We start from the raw sequence: 22186 nt of genomic DNA, 5'->3' as shown, positions 1-22186 counted from the left end.
AGCAATTGGGGGTGGCGCCTAGTGAGGGCTGGTTTACTCCACCCTCCATCTGGTATCCCAAGTAGCCACTTGCTAAGGACAACTCATAGCTCTCCTCTGCCCCGACCCATGCCTGCACTGCACGGTAAACACACTCCAAGTTTAATTCCACCCCTGTCTTCCATGTGGCTCTTCCTGTTGGAATGCTGTGCCCCTGAGAAGAGAGGCCAGTGGCGACAGATGGTGCTTGAGAGGAGCACCTGCAGAGTGCAAAACACTCTCTTTGATACTGCTGATCATGAACAGCACGTTTCCATCCCACTAATTGCATGAGAGATGTCTGGAATGTGTGACGGGTGGCGTCCCTTGCCCTCTGCAGTCTCTGCCCAGCCTATTTGGCAGGTCCTCTGCCTGAGGTTTAGTTGATACAAGTCTATGGTTGCAAGGTTAAATGTGAGTCAACGGCCCTGGCACATCAGGGACTCAAGGCCGCTACAAGCTTTGCCAATCCACCCCTAACTCTCCACACTACCCTGTGTGCATTCTATTTCCAGAAGATTCTGGACCAGCATGAGAGCTAGTTTTGTTCACTTGAAGAGGCTGTTAAGTCCTTGAAACATATCCAAGAAAAGAAGGCCCCAGGGTTGCTCCTCCCACCGTTCACTCTGTACTAAGGCCAGCAGGGGTGAGGTGTGCAGCCCACCACCCCCACCCCTGGAGCCCCAGTTTCTGTATGGCCCCACTCTCCCTTGTCCTTGCATTCACCCATTTTATATCCGTGCTCACCACCAGCCAGATCAAAGAGCTGTTGTGTTACACACTACTTCACACTTGGAAGCTGACAGCCTCCATGGGTCTGTGGGTTTGCTGTTTTTGTTTTAACAAAGCTTACCCATGGAGTTAGTCATAGAGCAGCTTAGCCTCACTGCTCCAGGTTGGCCTCAGCTGAAATGACCAAGCTCTTTGTCCGTCCCCCACACCATCAGACAGCAGAGCTCATGTGCATGGCAATGTCAGAAGTGCTGGAGGACCCTGATAGCCAGGGCTAAGAACTGGTCCCGTGGGTAGGTCACATCCACTGTGATCAATGGCTAACGAAGGTCAAAGGTCAGCCCCGAGTCACAAGTAGGGAAGTAGATGACATCTGGATGGAGGAACTGCAAAATCACTTTGCAGGGGACCCATGATAGGAGAGGCATGGAATTTGGGGGCATTTTTAAAGGTAATCTATTCTACCAAGCCTCATTCTGGCCTTTGAACTGCACTCTTAGCCTTCACAGTTCAGAACGGACAAGTGTTCTCCACCTGTTCTCCAAAGGTGGAATTTCACATTTCTCTGTGCCTCAGCCTACCTTAAGAGGCCACTGATTATGCCAGGCTCAGTTGCCACACTCCAGCTATCTGTGTCAGGCTCAGTTGCCACACTTCAGCTGGGCTGGAGTGGTCTAGAGTTACTGAAGTTCTACCTCAGACAAGGTAGATGATGAGAACTGACACACAAGACTGACCTCTGACTTCCACTTCTGTGTATCGCACACACACACACACACACACACACACACACACACACAGGTAAAAACAAAAATAAACAGTATGACTCCATTTAGATTTTGTATTTGCCCCTTTCTAGTTGTGGGCAAGTTAATTTATCTCTCTATATCTCGATTTTCTGATGCTTGATAGGATAGAAAGAGTACCTGAGAGCTGTGTGGCGCACAGCAGGGGCTCAAGACACAGGAAAGGGGAGTTACCGAGGTAGGTCTATGAGGAGAAAGCGTATTTCCCCAAGGAATCTTTAAATCTAACCATGCATCACATTCATTTGAAATCTATTTTAACTGCTCACGAGACAGGATGTGCTGACAAGACATAGACCTGTCCACTGGAACTTCTTCCAGTGGGAGAGTCAGATGTCTTAAGTGGATCCTGTGTGATCAGACTTCTCCCCTTGACGTGTTTCCTCTAGGACCATGTGCTTAGACCAGGGAAGGGAGCCTTTTGCTATCTTGCTAGTCATCTCATGGTGATTGTTCCCTGGGGATTATGTGGTCCTGCTATGACCTAATGACTATCCCACTCATGTACCCCAGGCCAAGTATATATAGGTGCCAAACAGCCTGAGCAAATCCTTAAGTGCTGGATGGTGATACAAGTTCTATCCCAGAGGCTGGAGATTAGGCTTTGTTTTAGCCCACCTCTGGGCTCCTGCAATCTGCCCAAGTGCATGGGGCATCTCTTGTTTCTTGAGCACACCACATGCCAATCTTTGGACCTTTGCATGAGCTGTTCTTCCTTCCTGAAGTGTTTTCCACCTAGATTTTATTATCACATGGGTCTCAGCTTAAACACTACCGTCTCAAGGAAACCTGAAGTAGCTCTTGGCTTCTCTGACACAGCACCCTATTTTAATATTCTACATAGCACTTATAAGTTCAATCTCCTCCTTTTAATGAATGTATCCTTTGATCATTTCTCTGTACCTTCCCTCCCATAAGAATGTTAGTTCTAAGACTATTAAGTTCACTGCTTGTTTCCAGTGCCCAGAACTTGTTGAGCATAGGAGGTGCTCAGTAAGTATCATTTGGGTGGGTGAGTGGGTAGTTGAATGGGTAGATGGATGGGTGGGTAGGTGGATGGATGGGTGGGTGGTGGATGAATGGATGAGTGGGTGGATGGATGGGTGAGTAGAAGGGTGGATGGATGGTTAGAAGGAGGAAAGAATGGATAGATACAGTGGGGTGATTTTTTTAAACAAGGGCAAGTGATAGACCCTTGTTTTTAAAACTAGGCACAAGATGACTAGTTGTTTATCATTTGAAAAAATAATCACTCTTGAGCTAGAGGTGTAGATGGATGGTAAGGCACTTGCCTAGCATGCACAAGGCCCTGGATTTAAAAGATCACTGACTGCAAGATTCTGACTAGTTTTACTGTCAAATGACGCACTTATCTGTAGGAACTAAAGCATACACATGCTATTCCATAAAAATAGTGCCTGAGGATTATTGCTACATTTGCTTGTCTCCCTGTTGCCATACCCTGGCTGGGCTTCCATCATAATGGAGCTCCACATGGATAGAAAAGGCTTTCTCCAGAGCCAGCAGCTACATTCCCCCAAGCAGAGGAGAGGGTAGGAGGTTTGTTCCACTTTGTCCTATAATATTTGAAGTGCTAGCAGGAGATAGATCAGTCCACTATAAACATTGTTGGGCCACTTGTGAAAGAAACTTCCATGGAAAGCAGTAGGACAGTCATTGAGAGTAATCCAGGGTCTCTTCCTTGACTAATATCTCTGCAGGGAAAGGATGGGGGAGACATGCTTGCTTTACTCTCCTTTGTCCTGCTGTTGAACCAGAGCCCATGGGGGCAGGGGGAGAAGGAATGGGCCACACCCCTTCACCATGGACTGTGGAACCCTAGTAGATATTAACAATCGTGCCCAGGGTTTGAAAGCTTTGCTTGAGGTTACTTACCTAAAGCTACTTACCTCTCACTACAGAAAAATAGTGTCATCTCACCCCAAACCTGGTTTCCCAGGGACTTTGAAGCAGTCTAAATAACACGAAAGGTACCAACAAAAAAGCATGTCGAGTTTCTGTTCTAACAAGCAAAGTGAAAACCAAAGGTGACCATTAGAATAGCATTAAAACGTAAAGCCTAACAAACATTTCTCACTCTATCAAAGAACTCAGGTAAAATTAGCTCCCACAGAGAGGTTGAGTTTTCAGGTCAGGTTGGTCACAGGAGGTCTTGGAGGGCAGAACTAACTGATGTGAACTTACCAGGGTTGCACTGACCCAGATCTGGAATAATTCCTGGGAAGTTTGCTCCAGGCTTGGCAGAACAGAATACTCATTACTTTAGAACCATCAAGAGCCCAGCTGTGCTGCTTTAATGTGAAAATGGTCAGAGAGCAAAAGTCCAGAAAGACCGTGCTAGCCCTCAGAACTTACGCCTGTGCCTTCTAGTCCTCTCTACTGGGCCAGCATCAGCCGCACAGGTGTGGGCTCCGAGACTTTGTAACAAAAGAATTTTTTCTTTTTCTTTTCTAACAAAGACAATCTTTTACTACTATTTTTTCCTAAGTAATTTTTTTTTGCTTTACCCCATTAATATCTTCCCTTTGATTTCACCTGTTCTCATCTTTATAACTATTTTTTTATTCATTGACAATTGCATAAATGTATACAATGTTTTTGGTCATTTTCATAGACATCCTGTTAACATCTCTCATCTTCTTCCCCTTCCTGTTCAACCACTTCTTGCCAGCAAACCTCTTTAGTTTCATGGTGTGTGTGTGTGTGTGTGTGTGTGTGTGTGTCCCTGAGTTTAATTAGGGTTGCTGATGTGTTTCCCCATCAATCATGAATTGTCAATAGCTTCTCAAGGGGGTGGAGCATCATGAGCCCCTCCCCTGTCCATGATGGAATGCTGATGGGCTCATTTTGTGTGGGTAACCACAGCTGCTGTCAGTTTGTGAGTTCAAAGCCCGTGTCATACCCAGAAGACAGTGCTTCCCAGCACTCCTCCCTACTCTCTGGTTCCTACGTTCTTCTCACCCACTCTTCTGTGATGTTCTCTGAACCTTAGAAGGATTGATAATGGGTATCCTTTAAAGGCTGAGCACTCACATTGGACTTTCAGAAGAGAACAGAAGCATGTGTGTGAAGTTTTAAAATAATTACTAGACAAGAACACACCATTACCATCCAGTGAGACCCTCACCTATGCTATGTGTCTCCACCTGTCAGCATCCCTCAGTGTGGTAGTTTGAATGTAACTGGCCCCATAAACTCATAGGGAGTGGCACTATTAGGAGGTGTGATTTGTTGGAATAGGTGTGGCCTTGTAGGAGGAAGTTTGTCACTGTGGGGTGGGCTTTGAGGTCTTCTTTGCTCAATTTCACTCAGTGTGACACTCAGTTCACTCCCTGTTGTCTGCAGATCAAGATGTGTAACTCTCAGCTCCTTCTCCAGCACCATGTCTGCCTGCACACTGCCATGTCCCACCATGAAGGTAATGGGCGAAACCTCTGAATTGTTAGCTCCACCAATTAAATGTTTCCTTTATAAGAGTTGCCGTGGTCCTGGTATCTCTTCATGGCAATAGAAACCCTACCTAAGACTGTAGCAAGAATCTTAATAGATCTTATTAATAAAAACAAACCTGGAGCCAGTTATTGGGGTGAATGCTGGAAGATCAGAGAAGCAGAACAAGCCATAGCTACCTCACCTTGCCAAATCCTCAGCTGATTCTGTTTCCTCAGACTGGAAGCCTCTGAGTCCTCATCCAGAATGAATCTCAGCTGAACTGCTGCTCAAAAGCCTAAAAGCTTAACCAGTCTCTAGTTCCTGGTCCTCACACCTTATATACCTTTCTTCTTTCTGCCATCACTTCCTGGGATTAAAGGCTCACTTCTTGAGATTAAAGGCGTGAGTCACCATGACTGGCTGTTTCTAGTGTGGCTTTAAACTCACAGAGATCCAAATGGATCTCTGCCTCCCAAGTGATAGGATTAAAGGCATGTGTGCCACCATTTTCTGGCCTCTATATCTAGTGGTTGTTCTGTTCTCTGACCCCAGATAAGTTTATTAGGGTACACAATATTTTGGGGAACACAATACCACCACATAAGACATTCAGTTTCTCCACTCAAAATGCTTGTATCCACTATGCTTGGAATTCCTTCACCTATGTGTGTTGAACCATTGTATCCATGGCTCATGCCTGGCATGTGCATTGCTTGGGAACTTCCTTTTTTCAATTGGTGATGTTTTTTAAGATTCTTCTCTGCAGAAGCATGTAGCTGTAGCTCTTTCATTTTCACTTTGATACAAGTTTCCATTGTTTTAGTGTGTGAAAATTACTGTTCACTCAATTGCTGAGGGTATCTGGGTTGTTCCAAATTTTAATGTTTCTAGTTTGTCTCCTTCCTTCCTTCCTTCCTTCCTTCCTCCCTCCCTCCCTCCCTCCCTCCCTCCCTCTCTCTCTCCCTCTCTTCCTTCCTTTCTCTAATATTACTGCTATTATTATTATTATTATTATTATTATTATTATTATTTTGGTTTTTCTTTTGCTCCCATGGACAAGGCTGCTGGGCATACTATTTTCTGTGTGTCTTAGATATTCTTTTACAAGGTTTCTCTGAGGTAGTGAATTAGTTCACTTTTATTGTAACAAAGTAACAGACAAAAGCAACTGTGGAAGGAAGGGTTTATTTTGGCTCACGGTTTTGTGGGACAGTCAAGGTGTGAGGCAGCTGGTCACACTGCATCCACCGGCAGGAAGGCAGAGAGGATACATTGCATCCACCGGCAGGAAGGCAGAGAGGTCACATTGCATCCACAGGCAGGAAGGCAGAGAGGTCACATTGCATCCACAGGCAGGAAGGCAGAGAAGGGTAGATACCAATTCTCAGATTTTCTTCTCCTTTAATTTAGTTAGGGACCCTAGCCAAATAGTGTTACCCACCGTCAGGGTGAGTATTTCCACCTCAATTAAGCCAACTAGAAACTCCTTCCCAGACAAGTTCAGTCCCATTTGTCAAGTTGGAAACCAATGTTAATCATCACATCTATGGTATTCAACAGAAGTCTACATAAATAATCTAAATTTTTCTAGTAAAGTATAAATATGAAATCAATTTAATAACACTTAGTAACCTAATATATCTAAAACATTATGATGTCAACATGTAGCCTATACATAAATTATTAATGAGTTAGTTTACATCATCTTTTCCCAGTATGGTGTCTTTGAAATCCAGTGAATGGTTTATGTTGCGCACATTGCAATTTATACTCCCACATTTCAGTGGTTCATTTGCTGGTGGCTGCTGAATTTGGATTGCATTGCCTTAAAGTAGACAAGATAAACTTACCAACTCATGGTATATACACATTCAGTTTAACTAGATAATCCCAAATTATTTTCCAAAAGTTGCATTTCCTCCATCAGTTTTTTATTTATTTATGCATTTACTAGCATTACATGAGTATGTGCATGCTGTGTGTGGTGGGTGTATACACCAAGGCATGCATGTGGACATTAGAGTGAGGGTGTCCACCAAGGCATGCACGAAGACATCAGAATTGGGGTATATACCAAGGCATGCATGTGCATGTCAGGGTGTGAATACACCATGGCAAACATATGAAGACTAGGGGTATATATGCCATGGTATGCATATGGAGATCAGAGGGCAACTTTATGGAATCATGCCTCTTCTCCACTCTTATATAGGTTCTGGGGTCCAGCACAGGTCTCCTGGCTTGTCCAGCAGGCACATTTACCACTAAGTCATCTTGCTGGTCTGGTGTGTTCCCAATGGACCAAATCTGTCTTGAGGCTTGGAGTTATCAGAGCTGCTTGTCTATCTGGTGGTTATAAAAGTACATCACTGGGATTTCAGTATTAATGTCTGATTATTAATGTAGATCGTCTAATATCTTTATGGACTACAGCTGTGGTAGTTTTCCCTCAGTTTTCTGTTGGGTTCTTTTTATTACCTATTTGTAGAAGTTCTTTTCATAGTCTGTAAGCCATTTCTCGCAATTATATCTAATGTAATTATCTGCCATTCTGTAACTTCTTTTCTTACTTTATAATTTTTAAAACGCTCTCATGGAGATCTCCATTTACACTGCACAATTCGATGATTGTAGCATATTCTTTAAGCTGTGTGGCCATCATCACAGTTACTTGTTGAACATTTTACGCCCCACCCCCACCCCCCAAATGCGGTACCGTCAGCAATCACTACTCATTTCTTCAATGATCATTCTTAACTACCACCCTGAAAGGACACACTATCTGGAAAATTGCTCATCATCCTCTCAGGATGGCAGTTCTTGTAGATCTGACTGGTGTCAGTTTCTTGCTCCAATGCAGCATTTTTTTTCTATCCATCTTCTTGGATTCATTATTGTCAAATATTTTATATTTATGTATGATGTTGCTCTAAAAATAAAATAAGCATATTGTTTCATACAATTGCACTTTAAATTAGTCAAGAGAAAAGTGGAAAAAAAGGATGCAGTTGTACTGTCTTCTATGGTTTTCTGGGAAACTGATTCCAGACCTTTCGATAGATGGAAGGTAGATACACAGATGTCCATATTCAAACCCCTTACATAAAATGATGTAGTATTTTTACAAGACCTATACACATTCTCTCATTTTAAATGATCTCTAGATTACTTATAATACCCAACACAGTATGAATGTTACATAAATAATTTTATGCTGTATTTTTAAATAATAATGACAGGATAAAGGCTTTATATGTTCAGCATGGACACATTTTTTTCAAATGTTTTTTATCCAAACACAGAATGTTCTGCAGATGCAGAATGCCAGACACATCTAAACAATGACTCACTTTCATTTGGAAGGATTTGACTGACTGGCTGAACTTCCCTTTCAGTGTGGCTCTTATTACACTTACCTTTCGGGATGGTTAATCCTTCATTGTCAGCGTGACTGGACTTAGAGTCATTTGGGAGACACAGCTCTGCTGTCTGTCAGGGCATTTCCAGGGAGCAGGCACACCCCAAATGCACACACCCACAAGCTGAATGCACACATCATCCTTCCTTACATGCTAGCTGCAGGAGCGCTGTGACCAGCCGCCTCACACTCTTGCTCCCAGCTTCCCCTACAAACTACCAGCCTGAACAAACCTTTTCCCTCAAGGTGCCTTTCTCAGACATTTTGTCATAAGAAAAGAAACAAACACACTTTAAAAAAACAAAAAACCTTTACTTGTAAAAATATTTTATATTTCTATAGATTGTATCCTCAACACAATTATATACATGCTGTTTTTTTTTGACAGTGCATTTTAATTCAGTCAAGGGGAGAAAGAAGAAAATATACATTAATCTGCTTTGTGTAATTACACATAAAATTACCAGCTCTCTTAATTTTTTTTCCACAGAGAATCAAATTACCATCTGGGATCCTAAAGAACTACTTTTAACATTTTCTGTAAGGCAGCTTGACTGGCAACATATTATTTCAGTTTTTGTTTATCTGGGATGCCTTTTGTGCCTCCATTTTCATAAGCTAATTTTATTCAATATAAAATCTTGGGTTGACAACTCTTTTTTTTTAATGTTTCTGTGTTTTGAGTACATCATACCACAGACTTCTGACCTCCATCGTTCTTGCTGAGAAGTCAGCAGACCATCGTTTGGAACGCCTTCATAGCACAATGATTATTCTCATCTTCCTGCTTCCGTGGCTTTTCTCTCTCGGCGTGTGGTTCAGCATCTTTTCTGTGGTATGCCTCTGAAGCTGTTTACATTCATCATACTTGGAGCCGACACCTTCTTGGATGTGTACGCTCATGTTTTTCATCAGACTTGTTATTCCTCTGCCCCTACGCTATTAGATGCTCCTTGGTAGAGTCTCCCAGTCACGCACGGTGGGTCCCACTGCTGTCAGCACTGCTCTGGGCTTGGGGATAACCAACCCAACCGAATTCACATTCCCTGCAGAGACAGTCCCTGAGGGAGTGTTTTTCACGTCTCTCCCCCTTTTTCTGAGCACTCGAGCCCATATTCTCCACTGCGTCTTGCCGGGTCCTCAGTTGCCTTTCGCCACAACCTTCACGTGTTCGGGAAGCTCCCTCAGCTGTGGCTTCTCCACGTGCTCCAGATGAAGTCAGTTCTACTGGAGACTGGTGAGGGGGTGTCTTTGAGGTCTGTTTCACCTCCCAGGCAAAATCCACAAACTACAACTGTGAAGCCGGACATTGTTTTGCTGAGAAGCAGCTCTGCTTTTAGGGGCTGAGCACTAAGTGGCAGATAGAGCAAGTCGACTTGGGGTCTCTAGACTTGTCACCCCTAGCACAGAGCTACGTCGTGTGCAAGGGTGACAGGGGCCTCCTTAGCAGCCCGTCCCACTCACTGTTCTATGGCTGTGAAGAGGCATCCTGACCAAGGTGACTTAAGAAGAGCTCTGTCTGAGCGTGCCTTATTCTTGTTCTCGCAATGTATTTTCACTTTGTATAAAATTCCATGTTTATTGGGAGCTTCCTTAGAGTTCCCGAGGGTGAGTGCATGCCAGCAGGCATGCGCTGGAGCAGCAGCTAAGATCACACATCTGATCCACAAGTTGGAGGCAGAGAGAGAAAGACTGGGCCTGGTGTGGGCTTTTGAAACCTCAAAGCCCAATCCCAGGGACAACCTCTTCCAACAAGGTCCCATCTCCTTATCCGTCCCCACACAGTTCCACCAACTAAGGACCAAGCATTCAAACATCCCAGCCCATGGGAACCATTCTCATGCAAATTACCACAAAGCCTCAATCCTCTGAGTTGGGGTACTCAGTACACTGACTATTGTTACTGATTTCTGAGTTAACTACATTATGAAGAGAACATAATTTATGTTAATAGGTCTTTGGATATATACATGTACATTCACACTCCAACAGGAAGATTTGTCTGGGATAAACATAAAACTAGATTGATATTAAGATGAGGTGTAAATTGATGCTGCCCCAGGAACCAGTGTCTCTTATCCTATTTATGGCCGAGCATATGGTGAAATTCTTAAATGTTTCACATGTATTTGGAAGGGGTAAACATCATGCATTTGTCTGGTGCAGCATTTCCCACATTAGCTTTCTTCAAATAAAACTCTGGAATTTAACTGTGGGCATGATTATGAGGAAGATCATTCTGGAAATGGGTGTTCACATTTAAACACGGTTATTTTTCAGAGCTCTCCTGCATCTCAGACCTTCTTCCATGTGGGTCCCTTTCCTTCTGCCTCTACTCCATGCTTGAAAAAATTTTTAGTGAAGGGTTGCCATTGAAAAAACTCAGTTTTGGTCTGTCTGAGCGTGCCTTATTCTTGTTCTTGCAATGTATTTTCACTTTGTATAAAATTCCATGTTGACAGCATTTTTCTCCCAGCATACTGAAAATGCCATTCTCATCTCTCCATTTCCATTCTTGATGCTGACAAACTGACTACTTTTTTTTTTCCGGAGTGGTCTGTCTTTTTTCTCTGGATGGTTCTTTCTTTCCATTTTCAGTAAACTTCTCAACTTAGGAAATTTCAAATATATATAGTATATGGATATATTTGAATAGTGTATAGAATCCTAATGTGCCCTGGCTTTTAAAATATTTATTATTAGACCAGTTGGCAAAAGTGCTAGCATTTAAAAGGAAGGAAAGTAAGCTGGTGAGATGGCTCAGCTGTTAAGAGTACTCACTTGCCACCAAGACTGAAGACCTAAATTCTATTCTTAGAGCCCACATAATAAAAAGAGAAATGACTCCCAAAAGTTGTCCTCTGACCTCCACATTCATGTTGTAACATATGCCTGCACACATGGGCGAGCATGCACAGACACAAGAGAAAGAAAGAAAGAAAGAAAGAAAGAAAGAAAGAAAGAAAGAAAGAAAGAAAGAAAGAAAGAAAGAAAGGAAAGAAAGGATATATTTATTCTCTCCATTTAGTGTATTAATGTTTTACGTGTGTGGTCATATGGATTGGATTCTTTTATTCATTCCAATATTATTTTTGCCTCACTTGCAATGTGGAGCTCTGCAGAGAGCATGGCTTCTTCATCTCAGCATGCTGATGTCATCCTTTATCGATCAGGGCAGCCCTAGGAATGGATCATGAGCCTCTGTGAACTCTGTCTGCCAGGTATCAGCATATTCCAAACAGCAATGATATCCAAACATCTACCAAGATGTTGCCAAATGTCCCAAAATTGCCCCAGCCAAGAGCCACTGATTCAGACCTCTGTCAAACCTTTCGTCCACCCTCCCTGCTTCTCAATATTTCTCCAAATACAAGTGCCTGAAGTCCTCGGTGTCTCTGGACTACAGATTGGATATTTTCTTTACTTCCCTCTCCAGCTGCACCTGCTTGGTCATCTGTGATGTCTCTTTGACCTGCTGGTATTTAATCTTATCTTTTGTTTCTATAATTTCATGTTCTGCCTACACTAATTTCAGGATTTTAAGTCATAGTTGATATTTCTTTTTGCCCATTTTTCTAAGGGATCCTTAAAGTCCCTTGTTCTGGGAGTTGTATGTGACGATTCTTCTTTGTTGGGCTGAATGGTACCCTTCAGAGAGGGTTTGCTGATGCCTGGACTCACCACTAATCCAAGACCACTAGAATTGTTGTTTGAGGACAGATCATAAGAATTCAGGCTGCACCCCAAGTGGAGACCATAGGGTCAGTACAGATTCTCAGGGACTCTCTTCTTCTGTCCTTTGGTTCTGGGGCTCAAAGGCAGCACATTTGTTGGTGGTCCCATTGGTGGTAAGGGGGTGGTGGAGTCGTTTCTCATTCTCCCTACAGTGAGGGATTCTGGTTCCATTAATAAAGGTCTGTTCTTGGACTCCTTCCTCCTAAGTGGACCTGTCCTTTGTCTCTGGTGCCGCATGAGCCTGGGGAAATCCAGGCTCCATCAATAGCCGTGGTTCTGCCAATGCCCCGGGATGAAAGCTGCTCCATTTTCTGCCTGCTTCTTGGGTTTACATCTTCACTTCATTTTTCCGCCCCAGTGTTCCTTATTTTCTCGCCAGCTCCTCAGAGCACTTCAGAGGGTGTTCACAATGTTTTGCCAGCATTTTAAGCTATTTTCAGTGGGAAAACTGGTCGAGGTGCCTAGTTTTTTATTTTGTTGGCAGTAGATATGGAGTTCCATTTTTTTCCCCTTCCCTAGTTACAAACCAATTAGTTTACCGGGCATGCCATTTAAAACTACCTTTTCATCCTGACTACATGACCAGCCTGAGTTTCTTAGGTCACTGTTTTATAGAAGTTACAGATGGAAAAATAAACCAGAAACACTTTTAAATTGCGATTTTCACAGACCTTTCCTTCGCCTTTGACTCTCTGGCAGGAACCAATTATAGGCCAATATGTGTGACCTTAAAGCAGTCTCCTGGTTATTGAGTCTTGCACGGGGATGTCCCTGAGTGAATCACTGTCTCAGCACAAATGGCCACTGCTCTGATGAATTTGTAATTTCCACCATGGAAGAAACAGTTTCTGACACACCCACACCCTTCTAATGCATCCTTAAGTTATTGCATGCTACCTCGCAATGAGCCTGGAGTGTGCCCACCTGCAAGGCAGAAGAGAAAGATCTGCTAAGAAAACCGTTTGCAATTACAATGATAATGATGAGCATAATGAGTGTGATAATGACAGCGTGTTTATGCTGGACCATTGGCCATACTTAGGATTTACCTGGAACCATCAATCCAGATGATCTCATCTAATTAATCTCCTGAAAATTGGCCCTGGTATTTAATTATTGCCAGAATCAAAACTCATTAATAACTTCTTCATAGCTAATAAACCATTCAGCACCTCACCTCATTCAGTACTCCTGGCATTAATTTTGGCAACTAGCTTATGCCAGTGGGACTATTGGCATTGTGGGCCCTTCGAAGGCATGTTTTTAATTGAGATAGAAGGTTCATTTTCATCCTGTAAAAATGCCTTAAGATAAAATATATATACATATATGCTGTATGATGGAAAACTTGAAGGTATAGAAAGAACCCTGTCTGCTTTAAGGAAATTTTGACTCAGCACTAGGTCTTGAGGTCACCTCTAAGTGGAGATAGAGTGGCTTCTGCATTTATGTTCACAGCCCAGGCCATGTAGTCCATCCATTCTGGTACGTAAGTGACTTTTAAATATTTTGTAAAGCAATCTAAAACCCTCCAAAAGCCTGGCAAATTGCACACTCTTTGCCCTGAAAACACGAGAATTATCACATCCGATACTCTTTTTGTATGTTAACTGCACATAAAGACATTCTCATTTCTAAAACACAAACAGCAAGACCTGAAGCTAGCTAGCATCTCTGCATTTTAATCTTCAGACTTCATAAAATTTCATGAATGGTCCAAGTTTAGTACCACATTTGCATTTCTATCATCCTGTTTAGTATCTCCCCCTCCAAGTCTTTCCCCAAATCTTATGATCCTGATTTCTTCTGAAAATTATGTGTTCTAGTTTCCTTTCTGTTGTTGTGATAAAACACTTTGACCAAAACAATTCTAAGAGGAAAGAGTTTATTTCGCTTACACTTCCAGGTCACAACCCATCACTGAAGCAAGTTAGGTTAAGAACTCAAGCAGGAACATGATACAGAAACCATGGAGGGGCACTGTTTCATGCCTTGCTTAGCCACCTGCTTAGCCTCAATGGAGACCTCCTTCTCAGGTGACTCTGGGGTGTATCAAGTTGACGTTTAAAATTAACTCAGGCAAGAGAGCAGATAATTTGTAGAACCTGTAGTATTTGAGGCTTGTCTGATGTTTTGATTTTATGGAGGTTAGCATGTCTAGCAAGAATGTCACAGAAGTGAGTAGAGTCCTTTCCAGACCTCCTAAGAAGGTGTTACACGATGCTGACTGCCTCATGTTGATGATGTTGACGTTAATCACTAGGTTAAGAAATCTGTCAAGCTTCTCTACTATAAAATTACTCTCCTCACCCCTGCCTGACAGTGATTAAGTATTAACCCAAGGTGACAGTCTTTGAGACTATGTAAATAACCTATTCCTCTTCAACCTTTCAATTTATTCATTTATTACTCTCAATATTATAGCCCATGGTTTCCTATTTTATCACTATTAATTTTCTCACTCAGATTTTCTCAAATGCCCTTTCATTTGACATGCTCCCATGATACTTCTGAGTATCTCCTCACTTTTATCACCACAATAGATTCATCTTTATCCTCAGTCCTAGAACCAGCCCTTCGTCAGGGTCTCCAGTTTCTCTGCACCAGGAAGGGCATTTCAGAAACAAGGTCAAAAACAGCAGGTGTTCATTGCTGTTGGGACATAGCTGTCCTCTGGTTTTCTCACAACAGAGATTGGCTTTCCGTGCCTGTCCCTCTTGTATCTGATCAGTGAACAGATACATCTTTATAAACAGAGTTTGATGTTCTTTTGTTGTATGAACTGATTGCTCAACACTAAACATTTAAAATGAATAGATAAGCAAAGAGAAATCACCCATGGTGCCATTAGGGGAAAGAACCACTGTTGATATTGTCCCGTTCCTGGGGGTTGAGAGCCATGCTGAGTCCTGTCCTGAGAGTCAGACCCATCAGTACCTAGCTGGTGTATCAGTCAGAGGTGATGCCCTTAGCTGTACTTAGCAGAACATTTGCTACACACACACACACACACACACACACACACACACACACACACACACACACACACACACACAGAGTCAGTCAGTGCTCAACAAAGCCGAGCTTTTAGTGTTTGTTTATACCATGTAAAATGAAGTCAATGGCTGTTGTAATGTAGTACATAGTGAATTCTTATACCCTTGAACCAAGCTTTTGAATGACCTCAGCCAGAGAGGGAGTCACCCCACCACAGGGAGTCTCACTCTGGAGTCTGGGCCCTGGGCCATCTCAGCTTCTCTCTCTGTTTGGAAACATGTTTTCCTGAGATAGTTGCCAGTTTCCACCCCATTATTCTTGCTTCTATGTTGGCACAACTTTGTGTTCAAGTCATTTATCAGATTTCCCTCCCAGATGGGGAAAATTCTAGACAAACGTAATGAGGTAAAGGCCAGATGACACTACTCCTGCCAAGAATAAGAAGACAACCCCGTTATGAAGAACACAGACGGGGGCCTTTGCCAGCTTCAGCTCGGCCTTTCTCCTGATCTTGGCAAACCCGGGGAAACAGCCATTCAGACGGTGTTGGAGGGGCAGAGATACCTGGCCCTTGTTGTGTTAGTAAGTCTCTTGACAGGGAGTTCAGAAGATCTGCAAACGTACATGGATGTGTGCGATGGTTACTGGGTAAGGAAGTGGCTAATGAAATATTTCCTGGGCAAATTATCCAATTGGATGAGGTGTTGGGTAGGTCACAGGACATCTTTGTCAATTTTTTTTTCTGCCAGATTTTCTCTCTCTCTCTGTATACTTAGTCCATCTTGGTGGGACCTCGGTATCACGGCTCCTTTTCACCTGTTCTTATATTTGCACAGCCTGTGTGTCCTTACAGGAGCCGTGACCTCAAGCTGGGGTGGGCTTTTAAATGTGTGGGAATGGCTCAGCCGTGTTGTAAATTAGCAGAGTACCATCTGTCCAGGTCACTCTGTGTAGCTGAAGCAATTCAACTTCTCACTTCATTTTAAAGATGGATCATGATCTCCCCTGTGCCATCCCAGACAGAGAGGAAGAACACAGGGTTTGGAATTTCACAAAATAATGTTACCTTGGCAGTGCAGTACATGAATTAGATTTGTATATGAAATGGAGATACAACTGTGTCTTCCTCATTGACCATTCTGAGGTGTCAATGAGATAATATTCAGAAGGCTTTGCCAGTGCCTGGCATCTGCCTGGTGCTTAGCAAGGAGAGCTGAGATATTAATGGGAATCCCAGGAACAAGAGTCTTCTCTGTCCTGTAGACACAGCCATGGTGGGTTGTTTACAGGACTGGACATAGGTATTTACTGACCTCACATAGTACTCGGTGTGGAACAGTTACCAGGGTCTTCTTCAGTCTCATTCAGAAACTGGCGACTTGCAACAGCTTTCTAAGAGAATGAGTTATCTGGCCATGGGTAATTCTAAAATAAATACTGAATTTCTTATCTCTCTGCCTCCTAGCTTATCTTCTGACCCCTAGCTATCCTTTCCCACCAAACCCTGAGCCAGGAGGCAACATTCAACTTGATCTCACCCTCACCTGATTCAGTTCTGCAAGCATCTCTGGTCTTCACTTTTACCTATGCCCCTTTCCTCGTTTGCTCTGGGTCCCCCGTTTTCAGCCATTTTATCAAATGACAGCATGACCCAATCATCCAAACATACATGAGAAGCAGGTATGGAGTAGGAGTTTAAGAACCCACTCAACCCTTCATTTTAGCACAGACTCTGGGGCACACCAGTGTGTTTCCCAGGCTCTGGGGAGACTCCTGAAAGCTGCCACCCTGGACAACTTGTGCTTTGGACTCCTGCTCTACACAGTGTGAAGAGTTTTCAAGGTCAGCGCTCTGGTATGCATTTCCCCTTCCTAAACATGCTTGCTGCTTGGCACCTGCCTAAGAGAACACACACATCTTGGTGTTATCGTCAGCTGGCTATATAACTGAGTAAGTTGCTTAATTCCTCTGTAACTCAGTTTCCACATCCGTAAAATGGGTTATAGTGAGGTTGACACTGACTGTGTGTATAAAATATTCAGCTCTATGCCTGGTACCTGTGAGGAAACACGTGTTAGGTTATTATATGTTCTTTATACACATCACACTTTTCTTACTGGGTTATTAAATTAGTCTAAAAGTTTTATAGTCTTGTGTTTCATACAGGACCTGAGACATGTTGAGAGTCTTGGCTCCTATATAATTCCGTAGAACTGAGACTTGGGATTTCCAGACAAGTATTCCTTTTATGACTTTTGTATCTCAGCTCTGTCAAAACAATGCTAGGTGAATGCAGATGTTTAGGCACCAATCAGAACTATGGAACTAACGTTTATGGATGAGGGAGGGCACTGAACACCGAATTTTAACACAGTCCTCCGGAGAGCCTCTTGTGTCATGCAGAGAACTCCTTGAGGGTGTAAGCACTCCTCTCCCCATTTCTGATGCTGCCCCAGGAGCCCACGGCTCCAGCCCAGCCTCGAGGTGGTAATTCTTCGGTTCTATTCCCATCAATTCATTTCATCCACGTTCACTTTTATTTCAAAAGCCTCATCCTGCCCCATGCTATAGTACAGTCATGCCAGAAATAGTGACTTCAGCCCCAAATCCACCCCCAACACCCAGCAGGACTCTTAGAGAACTGGGGTCATGTGATTAAACAGCTCACTGTGACCAACAAAAGCTCTTCATGTTTTGTCCGTTCTCTCTCATGGCCAAGGTTTGTTTGGGTTCCATATCAGCAACTAATTAACTGTCTGCCATTCTTTTGTATTTCCCCCCATAGTAGGCCACATTTAAGTTGTGGAACAGGCCATCCATACAGCGTGTGCCACAATTACTGTTTTGCAATTTCACACCAGCAAAAATTTATTAAAACTTCACGACTCATTAATAGTAAGTGATCATAACCGCTTAATAGAAAAGGAAACTGTGCTAATGATGGCAGCTTTGATGAACGTGTTTGACCTTAAGTCATGAAGCCGAGTGAAATTAATATCGCCAAGTGTTGAACATAAGGTTATTTACAGTGCACATCACTTCAATCATCGTAAAAGCAAATAAATGTGTTTTGAGTTTGACTAGATCTGAAAGCCTTTTAAGTCTTCATAACGGATTAAGGGAGCGTTAATGAACTCCTTCACAATGACAATTAAGTGACAGGGTGGCATCAGAAGGAAATGGCTCTTTTCTGTGGAATGCTGGAGCCAAGCCGTTCATTCTCTGCGTAAATGTGCAGACGCACTTTGAGGGTAGAAGCTGTCACTTGGGATGTGCTGGTAGCAATTTGGTAATCTTATAAGGACAGCAAAAGCTTTTATGAGACCTCAGATCCTAGCAAAATCTTAATCCCATTTACTGTGTGTGTCTGTGTGTTCACACATACGCATGTGCACATGCAGGAGTGTATGTTTGCAGGCATATGGAGCCCAGTTGTGGGGGGAGGCCAACTTTCCCTATTGTTCCTCTGGAAGCTGATGATATTTATTTTGTTTTCAGACTGAGTCTCTTACTGACCTGAAGTTCACCACGTGAGGCTGAGTTGACTGAACTGTAAGCTCCAGGGGTCCACCTTGCCACCACCATGTGCTGAAATAAGGGTGTGCTACCACCACACCAAGCTTTTTAAATGTGAGCTCTGCGGCTCAAACTCAGGTCCTTGGGCTTGCAAGGAAAGTGCTTTGCTGATGAGTCGTTTCCCCAGGCTTCAATCCCATTCATAAAAACTGTCTTTATCTCCAGTTTTCATGAGCTCTGTTGTATGCATCCAAAATACATCCAATAGTATGGACTCCCTAGTGGGAGTGTGGCCTTCTACTACATCCAAGAAGTCGGAATTCTCCTAGCCCAGAACACAGAGAAGTGCATCTTGCTTCTGTTCCCATGCAGGCAGGAGTGTCTGTCATGTGATAGACCCGCCCACCTTACGATACCTCAACAGAGAAGTCAAGAGCCTGAGGAAACTAGGCTCAACTCGTCTTGCAAGAATGAGTTACTACACATCCATACTCCTACTAGGCATGTGGTCTGGTGTTTGCCCCTTTGACAACAAGTAAACTGAGATTAGGAAAAAAAACAAGCAACTTTGTGTCTAGAGTCTGTCTGTATACTGGGGACACCCAGCAGCTTTTCCTTTCTTCAGTGGGAGGTGATGTTTCAAGCCTTGCTGGGAAGGGAAGTCTCAAGGCCAGCCTGAGACCTGTGGTAGCTCATCCTCACCTCCAGACATGCAGTCAAATCAGCTCTCCTTCTATACACCTGCACTGTCCCACCTGCTCCGTGGGCACCCTAGACCATCAGCTCTCCTATCTGTCTGCACTGTCCCACCTGCTCTGTGGGCACCCTAGACCATCAGCTCTCCTTCTACACACCTGCACTGCCCCACCTGCTCTATGGACATCCCAGACCATCAGCTCTCCTTCTACACACCTGCACTGCCCCACCTGCTCTGTGGGCATCCCAGACCATCAGCTCTCCTTCTATATGGCTGCACTGCCCCACCTGCTCTGTGAGTGCCCCAGATGCTCTTTCTGCATGGACTATGGCCACAACCCCATTCTTTGCATTGCCAATTGCAGGCCATACTCTGCCTCACATCTTGGTCTCCAACCCCAGTAACTTTGCACAGTCATGTTGTCTGGACTGCTTTCTGTGGTTGATATATTGTGCACCCCAATAAACTTATCTGGGGTCAGAGAACAGAATAGCCACTAGATAGACATAGAAGCCAGGCATGGTGGCACACACCTTTAATCCCGGGACCTGAGATCTCATGTCTTGCTTGGGAAAGACACACGCCTTCAATCCCAGGAAGTGATGGCAGGAAGCAAAAAGGTATATAAGGCATGAGGACCAGGAACTAGAGCCTTTTTAGGCTTTTAGGCTTTTAGCAGCAGTTCAGCTGAGATCCATTTGGATGAGGACTCAGAGGCTTTCAGTCTGAGGAAACAGGATCGGCTGAGAAGTTGGCAAGGTGAGGTTAGCTGTGGCTTGTTCTGTTTCTCTGATCTTTCAGCATTCACCCCAATACCTCGCTCTCAAGATTTTTATTAATAAAACCGTTTAAGATTCATGTTCCAGCTTTCTTCAGTACATCATGCCCACTCCCACCTTGGCCTTGTTGTGCCTGGCTTAAGTTGTTCTTTCCTACTTCAAGAGTCTTTTTAAAAAACAGACAAACAACAAAACCACTTGGATTTTAAAATGTGAGAACACTCTCAGAGACTTCCTCTGGTCACCCAGATGACAACCACACACAGGTCCACCCCATGAATGTGTTACAGTGTCTACAACATAAACTGATTGCCTGTGTCATCACACTTCATCCTCAGAACCAAACGGATAAGGCACCAGTGATGTAAGTGCCATTATCATCCATTGTTTCATGGATGTTATCTTTTGAAAAATGACACTTGTCACTGTCACATTTTCTTACTTAGGTGCAATCATAAACACTCTCCCATGACTGTTTAGGTTCAATGAGAAGACCGACCTGTCTCTACTACTCTTGATGGTACCCAGCACCTAGAAGGAGGCCCAGAACAGGGCAGGATCAGTGTCTGCCAGGAAGGCTGGAGAATGGTGAGGAGGGACAATGATGTCTGTTACGGCCTGAAGGTTGAAGGAGAGAGCTGAGTCTTCCTTGGGAGGCTGGGTCTATTGGAAGATAGATGAGATGGTCCATGAGAGAGGCTGCTGTTTTTCATGGGTTTAAGTGGCCACTGGAGCTGGGAGCTAGGGGGTAAATGAGCTCTGAGCTGGGATCGGGGAGGGCGAGGTGTCAATGAACTCTCCAGAAGGGACAGGGCAGAAGAGGGCAGAGAACAGGGAGGCTGTCCCTGTGAAGGCACACAAGCAAATCTGAGTCAGCCCTCATTAAAATGTCACCAACAAACTGAGCATCAAAAGGACCGTGTTTTACTCTCAGCAAACCAAATTAAGAAGAAAAAAGAAAGAAAGAAAGAAAGAAAGAAAGAAAGAAAGAAAGAAAGAAAGAAAGAAAGAAAGAAAGAAAATAACCCAGTCACATATGCTGGCTTTCCGTAGACCCTGAGATCACCAATATAATTCCACAGGTTTCCTCAAGGATCTAATCCTGGACAAGTAGCATGACTTACCAGAGCCAAGATAACCTGAGGTCCAGCACAGACCTGAGGTCAGCCAGGCTTCCTGCACGGAAGCCTGGGGCTCCCTTTCACTCATGAGACTTTGCCAGGTTACTTAACCTGAGTCTGTTTCCTCATCAGCAAAGCTGAGACAGCAACATCTGCCTCCAGGGGGCTACAGGGAGTACCTGCATTTGTGTAAGCCATTAGTGGAAGAGGGCACCCTGGAGAGAACGTTTGGCTCTAACTGGGAAAAGATGAAGGCCAATCAGGGACCAAAATGGAAGTGGGATCCATGGTGGGATCTGTGGGCAGAGCTGGGGATCTAGACAGCACCTGGTCAATGGGACTGGATGGCTGTGTGCTAGGTTTGCTGGTGGAGGGAAACTGGTGTGGGGACACCTTGCGCAGACAAGGGGCCCATCAGGAGGTAGCGCATTCAGAGCTGCTCCAGCCCTACGTGTGGGTTTGTAACATTAGGACATTTTAGTGCCTGGCGAGGAGGCCACCACCCCAGCCCGCTGCTGCTTTTGTCCATCTACCAGACTTGTGAGAAACAGCTATCACGTAAAGCCATTGCTGGCAGCCCTGGCTGTGTATCTGAAAATGGCAATCTCTTAAACTATAGTAGAGGCTATTTCAAAGAATACTTAATATTCTGTAAAAATTGCCTTTAAAACTCACTGAGTATATTCAAGTATGTAGATGTGCTCTGTAGAAGTAGATAGTGCACTGTGCATTAAAATACCTTGCAATATCTGTGTTGGAAGAGGTCACTAAAGTAAGTCGGGAAATCAAAGGAGATCCTGGTATTAAGGGGAGGGCTGAGAGATACCGGGCTGTAGGAACCCTCTGCTACTGACCCACAAAGGTGTGCACAGCATCACACTGGCTGGTAGGAGGAGTCAGAAACAGCATGGGTG

At 43.8% G+C, this 22186-nt stretch overlaps 1 long non-coding RNA gene across 5 annotated transcripts in view; it reads left to right on the top strand.

The window, feature by feature from the left end:
- Positions 1 to 18899, top strand: part of LOC131905038 (uncharacterized) — a 31870-nt gene extending 12971 nt beyond the window's left edge. For 4 of the 5 annotated variants that reach the window (XR_009377839.1, XR_009377841.1, XR_009377835.1 and 1 more), the window contains 2 exons: positions 4923 to 4995; positions 18658 to 18899. This is a non-coding gene — a long non-coding RNA (uncharacterized LOC131905038). Of the gene's footprint in view, positions 1 to 1662; positions 1735 to 4922; positions 4996 to 18657 lie in introns of all 5 variants that reach the window. The other variant, XR_009377838.1, reaches the window with a different exon arrangement.
- The last annotated feature ends 3287 nt before the right edge of the window (positions 18900 to 22186 follow it).

The sequence above is a fragment of the Peromyscus eremicus genome, chromosome 1 (assembly GCF_949786415.1).
Source record: "Peromyscus eremicus chromosome 1, PerEre_H2_v1, whole genome shotgun sequence".
NCBI classification, from domain to species: Eukaryota; Metazoa; Chordata; class Mammalia; order Rodentia; family Cricetidae; genus Peromyscus; species Peromyscus eremicus.
This window is presented reverse-complemented; position numbering and strand designations above follow the sequence as displayed.